Source organism: Podarcis raffonei, chromosome 7, assembly GCF_027172205.1.
Source record: "Podarcis raffonei isolate rPodRaf1 chromosome 7, rPodRaf1.pri, whole genome shotgun sequence".
Lineage (NCBI taxonomy): Eukaryota > Metazoa > Chordata > Lepidosauria > Squamata > Lacertidae > Podarcis > Podarcis raffonei.
In genome coordinates, this window is record NC_070608.1 from 29,902,157 (window position 1) to 29,912,098 (window position 9,942).

Genomic DNA, 9,942 nt, shown 5'->3' on the forward strand with positions numbered 1-9,942 from the left:
GGAACATACAAGAAAGTGTGGCTTAAGAAATACAGTTCAGTGCTAGATATATATATAAAAAACTTTATTTATGTATTGCAGTACCCTCACCCTGTCGTATCAATGGATAAATCCCTTCATTTTCTTACTTTGTAAAAGGTCTTTGTGTGTTCCGATTTCAAAAGGCAGATCATAAGGCATATGGAGTGCTATTTTTCCAGAAAAAGAGGCGCCGGAACTCACCATGAATGTCTTGTTCTCTTATAACTGCAATAGCGCCTACCTGAGAGGTGCCAGAACTGAGTTCCAGTGAGTTCCAGCTGGAAAAAAAGCCCTAGGCATATGACTTGTGGATTGTTAGAGATCTATGTAAATAGTGTTTAAAGGGATAAAGGTTTTGTACAGAGATGAAACACATATCCAAAACCCCACTATGGAAACTATATTTAAAACCCACTTAATAGTGTGGAATAAAGTACAATAAAAATTGCTTAAGGGAATGCATGGATCTTTTTCTTGGTGTGCTAGGAGTTTTCACAATTCTTTTGACTCCTTTTTATATAACATGAATATGAGGATTCATAAATACATTTTCATGAGTGTGTTTATTTAAAAGTTTAATATTTCATCTACACTAATAAAAGCAAGAAGTGTTATGCTCTTAATCGAGAACGAAAGGTAAGCAGCGAAGTAACAAAGTTTGCTGATGCTGCTGAATTGTTCAGGGTAGTTATAGCAAAAAAAGGGATGTAAGGAGCTCCAAAAAGATCTCTCCGAACTGGGTGAATGGGGAGTAAAATGGAAGATGCAATTCAGTGTAGTATTAGAACTCTGGGTCATCCAATGAAACTGAATGTTGAAAAATTCAGGATAGCCAAAAAAAGAAAGTACCTCTTCGCATAGTGCATAGTTAAACTTTGGAATTCACTCCCGTAAGCCATAGTGACAGCCCCAAATTCATGGAGAATAACTATCAGTGACTGCTAATCACAATGTTTATGTTGTCCCTCCATTGTGCCTCTGAACACTAGTTTCTGGGATTCATTATTGCACTCAGGTCCTGCTTGCTTCCTACAGGCATCTTGTGACAACAGGATGCTGGACTAGATTGGCTTTTGGCCTAATTCAGCAGGGCTCTTATGTTCCTAAGCTCAGTTGATGGATGCAAGTATATCTGGGCTGCACTGCACTGTAATGCCTTGGGCATAAGTATTTTAGGAGGACATAAAGCTTGGACAATGCATCCCATTGGGACTTTTCCCCACCCACCCCCACTCCAATACCTACATGGCAGAGAGAAGATTGTGTGATCTTCTTTTGTAGGGAAGAACTTTCAGCCTACTTCTTATAATAAGGGGAAAGATAGGAGCTACCTGGGATGGTTGCTCAAGTTTATCATTTCATAGGCGTGGGGTGCTAGTTACCAGGAAGCACATACTATATTACATGCACTGCAATCCTATGCACTTTTCAACTTTGGCAAAAAAACCAAAAAATTAAAAAGCTCCACAACTTTTGTGTCACTTTTTGAAATAGGGCAACCCTAGCGTAGGATTACAGACTTAATGGGACAAAGCTATTTCCCCCCTCTTAAATGGCACCCAAGACACCCAGAGGAAAATTATTTCAGAACGGAAAGTAACAAAAAGTGAACTAAAACAAAGATGGTGCTTGATCATTAAAAATCAGCCTAGTAATCTGCCTAGCAAAATCAAACTTCACAGGCTGTAAAACCAGCTTCTTGGTCTTCTGCTGGCTAAAATCCAAATATGTCTGATGGTGGGCATCAGTAATAACAACAACAACAACTTCTTCTTATTATTATTATTATTATTATTATTATTATTATTATTTGTACCCCACCCATCTGGCTGGGTTTCCCCAGCCACTCTGGGTGGCTTCCAGCAGAATATTAAAATACAATGATTCATCAAATGTTAAAAGCTTCCCTAAACAGCCTTCAGATGTCATGGCACATAAACAGATACATTTTAAAATGTGTTGGGAGTGACTTCCCATTTTGTTAATTTTGTGTGGGATTTTAGACATGACTCCGTTTCTTATTACATTGGTACAAACTGAAGTCAGCGTAGCCCTTTCCCTATAACGTAGATTTTAAATGATTTCCAACACCAATCAACAATATTTGCTCTCAAAAGTCAATGCACATTATGGAAGTTTCAATGTCTATTTTACCAAAGTCTACCCAATCCTAAAATCAAGTGTTGTCTATCAATTATGTCTATAATACATGCCTGACTTGCTTACATATAATCACAACTGCGCCCATAAACAGCAAGTATATTGTGATTATAGGCACTGTTTCTCAGATGCATTCTTGTACAATCATGATTGAAATATTCATCGTTAAACATGGACACAACATTCCACAGTATTGTGTCTTTATATATATACATACTCCCATCATATCTGACCATTGGCCATGCTTGTTGGGGCTGTGGGAAGTTGGTTATACATCTCCATGATCTCCTTTATTCCAGCAGTTTCCCTTTCTATATAAAGTCCAATTCCACAGAAGAGACCGGGGGCTTACACAGTCACTGCCCATACCTGGTCTTCTGCTGGGTAACTGTTCTAAAGCTGAGACTTACTCCACTCCCATGTAGATCGCAACCAATGGAGCTGTCTGGGAACCAAAGAGGTGTTCCGTCTGGGTCTTTCGGCTTTGGCTTCCTGAAGCCCAAGGGGGAGGATGGGGAGAATTGGGGACCAAGAAAGGACTTGGGGTGGGGTCATTGCAGTGCTTAGGCAAAAATCCCCAAGATGGGGCTCTTCAAGCTGCCTCCAATTTCATGCATTTTTCACCATGTCTCCAGTGAAAGCAGGGTTCTGCATGGGCCCTAGGCCATCCTCCTCCAAAGAGCTTTCTCCAGAGTCTGAGCCAGCAACAACCCTGCCATCAAGAGCCCTGTATCATGCCCATTCATATTGTGCCAAAGTGCCTGCCATCTGTTTGGCTCTTCCAAATAAAAGTTTTATTGTACAGGCAGAGCTTTAAACTTTTATTCCCTTTTTTACGAATTCACTTGGCACTTGTGAAAAAGGGAACAGCAGCAAATTCTTTGAGCTTGCTCGGTGAAAGGAGCTGGGCAAGGGGCCCAGCCTCTTCCTCTGCATTAAGCAGTGTTTGTGTTTGAAGGTTCTGGAGATTTTTGAAGAGAACATCTCCTTCTGAATAAAACCTTGACACCTAAGGGTTGCTTCATATGTCACTTTTGATCCTCAGGAATACACTGTACAAAACGGGCATGGATTATTTGGATCCCCCCTATTCATTTATGGTACAGACGTCTATGTTGTTGTTGCTAGAACAAGGGTTGGGGAGTCGAACGGCTTTTTCTTATTTGGTGAGTGCAAGAAGTGGTTCTATACTGATCCAGGATAAAGTTCCACTCAGCAACCCCAACCCTTCCTTTGCCCCCACAACCCTTCTGCGCTTCCAGCCCAAACACACAGGACCTTCTCTTTCTCTCCTTTTGCTTCCCTTCACCAGATGACTAAAACTATCATTCACACATACAGGTACATGCCTCTCCCCCACCCACAACTTCCCTTAACTCCCTTATCCACACACCCTGTACCATCCTTGCATATAACCTCTCTTGCTTTCTGCCACTGCCACCTAACTCAGACTGACTCGTCATATTGCATGTGTTGCTGCTGCTGCCACAGCCAAGCAGAAGCAGTGTGGGGAGTAGGAGGGAAGCCAGAAGCTGCTGTGGCCAGTTTAGGGATCCACTGGTGCAGTTTCTGCCATGCCATTTGGCCTGTGCACCCTCCCTTCCTCCTCCTAGCCTCTTCTACAGTGGTGCTTCATTGTCATTACCTCCTCCTCCTAACGGTCATCATGCTGTAGTTTGCATAACTAGTACCATCTGTTGGTGGCCATACAAACTACACTGTGATGACAATCTTGTATCTTTATTATATGTATAGGTAAGCATGGCATCCGTGGAAGACATCTACATTTAGAACATCAAGTACAACAGTTCAGCAAAGTCACGACACCAGGACAAATAAATCAATATATTACGTCATATCTACTTGGAAAGGAAAACAAAAATGGAAATGGTCAAGTCTGATTTGCATTGGCGGCCATGGAACTCTGAATTCTTCTGTACATTAGACAGAGGAGACAACAACAGATAATTTGCATGTCTGTGTGCCCAACTTTAGCTTCAAACACTTGAGAAATGTTTCTGCATTATTAAGCAGATATCCTAGTTTCCCCTGGGGCTTTTAAAACAGAAGATTTTAATTATTGTATTTCATTTCTGGAAATAACAAGTGAGCTAACCTGTGTTTGTATTTTTTTTAATATTAATGCTACATCTTAAGAAGTTAGTTGCATGTTTTCTCCCAAAATAGAAAGCATTTTGTGACTCCTTTCTGTTTAAGCAGTTGTTTTAAATCTGATCAGACAAGCTTCCCCACCAGAGTCATCTCACAACCTCTCCACATGTCACACTTCAAGCAGGTCCATTATGGAAACCTACTAAAACAGTAATGTCTGTGCATCTGCCTCTAAATTACCAAAGCAGTAAGGTTTCCTCTGTGCAACTTTCAACAACTTTTATGAACTTTCACATTTATAAGCAAAGTACCTAGACCAAATCTGGTATTTTAATTCAGAGCCAGATCAAGGTATAGAGAATATTGTTCCTAACTAGAGATAGAAGGATCTGTCAATCTCTGTTCTCTCCATTTCTTTTCCCCCCAATCTAAAATCTATCTCTCCAAATTTCTGCAGCAATTTGCAATCACCTCATGAACATTTATCAGCATTTTAGTGCAGATTTCTCCTAATAAACTGGGGTTTTAATACATTCATTTTTATGCACACTTTCCCCTAATATATGCACTTATGTAAACACTGGTTGGTTGGAGAAGTGCATCACAAAGTTCAGATAAGTTTTTGGCACTACAAGTAGATTATTTGGGTGGCTTGCAATAGATTAGCTAGGGTTTCTGCCTCCTGGTTGTTTTAGTGCAGCAACAAAAAGACTTTTGCCATCACGAAGTGTGTGTGTGTGTGTGTGTGTGTGTGTGTGTGTGTGAAAGGGCCATGAGCTCAGTTGAGTTCTGGTCCTAAAAACAAATTCCTAGATTCAGCATGTGCTCAGAGGCACACTGTATCTACCAGACTGTGGTTGGCAAGTCTTGGGGTTCTACTAAAAAAACCAAGCAGGTCCGACAAGCTTGATGTCTGCACAACATTATTCTACCTGACAGACCAGAATATTCCAGGATATTAATGCTCCTGTGTCAAGACCTTGACTCTGGTCAGGAATTGCCTCAAAACAACCCACAGTAATAATCCCATTCACAGAAGTTTCCAAGCACCTCAAAAAACAGTGCTTTTCAGTGAAACAGCTGATATACTGAGCTGCCAATCATCAACTTCACTGTAATCAGCTGAGGGCAAACTGAGTTATGTATGAGTTTGAGCTATGTTTGAATTTCCCCCCAATTATAACAGTTTCACTATGGGGCGGGGGAGGAAGCATGGAAACTACACAGCAAAATTGCTACAGTGAGGAAAAACGATACAATGATTTGTACCATATAAAATCATTTCCCCATATGATGCAGAGAAATGTCTGATTATAGCCAATAGAAAGGGATAGGTGCCTAAATTCAAAATAGATATAAATGCCACCTACTGACATGCAGGATAATATTGTTACTAAGGTTGCATGCCACCCACAATCTCTGCCAAGCGGTAGCAAGATTCCAGGGGGTTCCAGGCATTTACCCAAGGTTGTGTTTCCATTGGGAATCAAGACATGGCAGAGACAGTCATATCCTTAAGAAATATGGTTTATGAAAACATATTTACAACCTGGGAGAAGATGGAGGGAGTGCAAAGTTCACAGCATTCGCATCTCCTTCACAGCAGCCCAGCATTGCATCCAGAGGTTTTCTAAGTGCCTCTGGCCTAGTTTGTCTCCAGCCAACCCTCATGGTGTCTGCCCTTCCACCCCCTGCATGGAGTTTTCCCCACTTCCTGGCTCCCAGAAACCCCCTTGCCAAGCAACTCCTCCTCTCCTGTCCTTGCCCCTCCTTTTCCCCACTATTCCAAGCCTAGTTTTTAAAAGGGGACAATTTTCCTGTAACGGTCATTTACTCTCACTAGATTCAACGTGCTGCCATCTGCCTTATTGCAGGGCAGATTCGAGGGTAAACCATACATGAAACTACTCTGCCCCTGCGGCTTGATGGAGGTAGAAACTGTCTCTCATGCCTTGTTACGCTGCTGTTTCTACAGGGATATACGCTTGGTATTTATTACCCCTGCTATGCAAAAATATCCAAATGAATCCGAACTTCAATGTCTAAAATCCCTGGTAGAGGACAAGGATCCTGAGATCCTTAAGGGTAGCCAAATTCTGTTTGATTGCCATAAAACTTAGGGAACAAGCTGTGCTATCATAATGATTAAGGCCTTAAATGATAATTTTAGGTTATATTTTAGTGACTAAGTTTTAGTTTATATACATTTTTAACAGTTGCTATATCTGTATTGTCCCTGTTATACCTAATTGAAAATTCAAATGTATCCCTATCGTGTTTTATGGCTTCCTTGATATTGTATGTGGGCTGGAAGTGGTCTGTGACCGAAATAATAATATTTTTTTTTTCCTGTAACCTACCGTCATCGGTCAGTGTAAACTTGGCAACCTCCATTGGCACAGACCCCAGGATTCTCGTGTGATGGGCCATCAACACTTTTTGTCATGCTATCCCAGATGAGACCCTCTCCTGGAAAGGGAGCTTAGCCTGTATTTCTCCAGTGGCCTAGCAATACTCCAAAAATCAGCTAAATTCAACCCCTTAAAATTCACTAGCTCTAGCAGCTACTGGCTGCCCTTGCACCCCCAAATTCTGTTACCCCAGATCTGCAACAATACTAAGAGTGGCACAGCCACTAAAATCCTAACACTGACCAAAACAGTACTACTACTTTTTTTTTAAGGTAGGGGGAGCCAAATAAAGAATGCTGCATGCATTGATTTCACAAATAACTTCCGAGTTGAGTGGAGCAGCTATACTTAATGAGTTGGCACTGCTCAAATCAACTAATCTCCATGACCAGGCTGAGATTAAAAGGCAACCAGAGAGCTGCTGTCTGTGAATCACAATAAAGAATTTGCTGTATTCAAAAAGTTACAGCTATGTGGATGAATGCCAGTGAGCTACCAGTGTTCCAGAGTGAACAGATGCCAACTGGAAAACCTAGTGTCTTCACCGCAGAATAAAATGGCAAAATCCCTGTAGAAAGCGCATCTCTTAAACCAATCAAAGTGATGGGTTTTGTGCTAACTGACCTAAATTAGAACTTATGATGCTCTCCCTCTCCCATTTAAATTTAAAGAATAAATTAGGAACCCATCCTCTCCCACAAAGTGGGCCTTAAGGTGGACAGACAAGCCATTCCCTGGCAAATCTCACAGAAATTCAAACAGGGATGTTTAACAACCCTGCCCCTATGCATACACAGAAGTATGTGCAAGAGAGATGGATTCTGTCATAGGTTTGCCAGCAGAATTAATATTAAAGTAAGAGTGACCCATCAGGTGACATTTATAAGAAATGAAATGCCTTATTTGTTGGAAAAGTTTGATGATTTTAAAGCAGAATACCATTCTAAGTTTCTGGAAGGCTGCAGGAGGCTCGATTCGAACCAGGTACTCTAAAGACGGAACATTTTGTTTCTTATGCCATAAAGGCAACTTGCAAACTGCTGGCTAAAGTTCTGCTGCATTGCCATTTTAAAAGGTTAGAGGATGGGGCTGTATTTAATTAAGTGATTAAGTGACATGTGGGATTAAATTATATAAGGAACCAATAGTGGCCCATTGCGACCTACAAAGCTGCTGACTGTGGCCTGTAGTCAGTTTATTGTGATAGGAAGGAACAATAGTGTATTGTGACAGGAACAAGGCTCAGACTTGCACACTTCCTTTCTCCCTATTTGTGGCTGATATCCAAAGTTTCTGCTTCATATCAGCTGCAGTTTAGTGTGTCATTCAAACCCCAAACCGTTAATCTTAACTATGGTTTGTTGAAATAAGCTGGCTTCATGAACTATGTTTTGAAGATGGCTTGTTTCCAATAAGCCAGGGTTAAAATTAACCACATATTGTCTGGTACAGTCTAAAAATAGCTACAATGCATCTGTTCTCTTTGCAGCCATGCCGCAAGAAAAGGCTAAGGGAGTACACAAGCTTGACATTGGCTGTGGCTACTTCCCACCACAGCAACCATGGTTTATGTCATGTCATGATGAACCATGATTATCATGGTGTCCAAACCAGCTCAGAGTTTACTTCAAGTATCGAATGCGCTGCTCACAAACTGCATGACTGTTTATTTTTTTCAGTATTGCCTTTCAACACAAATGTTCCCAAGCGGATTACATAAAACATGTATTTTAAATGCATATACAATTATAAAACAATTATAAAAAAATTCCCTTCCCAAATACCTAGTGGAATAAAAATATTTCCCATTGTGTCCACAACAAGACCAAGAAAGAATCAAATGGTATATAAATTTTATGAAATGAATAATAAACAAGCAATTGCCATAGCTCATAGCTTGTTTAGAAATTGTAGCTTCCAGTTTAGGAGCCTTTCATTCAGTGAGTGACAACTAGTTAAAACAAGAGACTAAAGGAAGCAAAAAGTAGCCAGATCACAGGAACAAAATTTCCTTGTTTTCATCTACCCTCAGTTACTATATAGCAAGCTGGAGTAAGGCTCATAGGGAGAAATAGCACCCACAAACATACTGTGGCAACACATCACAATTCTGAGAATTGCTTTCACTTCTCATTGAGTTATGTATGCACAGCAAGGCAGAAAAGCAGGTGTAATCTAGCAGGACTAAAAGTGGGGTACAGAAAAGTGGTCTAATAAAGTATTATTGCCAGGGATTAAGTACACATTGTTGCTTGGAATATATTTTTTAAAACCCTGTGGCAACAATTCCTAACACTGATTGGGAAATACAGTGGTACCTCGGGTTACATACGCTTCAGGTTACAGACTCCACTAACCCAGAAATAATGCTTCAGGTTAAGAACTTTGCTTCAGGATGAGAACAGATTTTGTGCTCCGGCGGCACGGTGGCTGCAGGAGACCCCATTAGCTAAAGTGGTGCTTCAGGTTAAGAACAGTTTCAGGTTAAGAACGGACCGCCGGAACGAATTAAGTACTTAACCCAAGGTACCACTGTAGTCTAAAAATAGCTGAACCAGAATGTATTACAGTGCACACTCAGGTTGTGAACGTGATCCATGCAGGAAGCACGTTTGCAACCTGCAGCATCCACAACCCTCAGCGCCGTGTCTGCGCACGCACGGGTTGCAATTCGGCACTTCTGCGCATGCGCCAAAACCCGGAAGTAACCCGTTCCGAGGTATGACTGTATGTTGCAACTCTGCAAACTTGCATCAAAGAGAACAATACCAGTCCAATTCACACACACAAAAAGGACAAATCGTATTGATTTCAGCCAGATAAATAAATAAATGAATAAGAACAGTCATGTGAATTGGCACCTACAATTCAATCCTGTGCAGGTGCTTACTAACAAACAGGTCTCAATGATTTCAACAGGACTCCCAAATAAGCCCATAGCCTTAGGTTGCAACCCTAAACACACTAGGGAGGAAGTCTCACCAACCTCAGTGGGATTTAAGCACACATGCACAGGACTGCATTTTTCATCACGAACAAGACCTTGTCTTCATCACCTTCATGGGGTTACAGAACTAGTTATAAGACTGTGCAACACTGAGGCTCATTATTTTTCATTTTTACCCTAACACATTTAATGACTGAGAATACAAACAAAACATACTAAGTTAATCCGAATGCTCTCTCTGAAAACCCAAAAGCTCCCCTGACAGCATTCAGGCTCTCTCCAAGCGTCTGC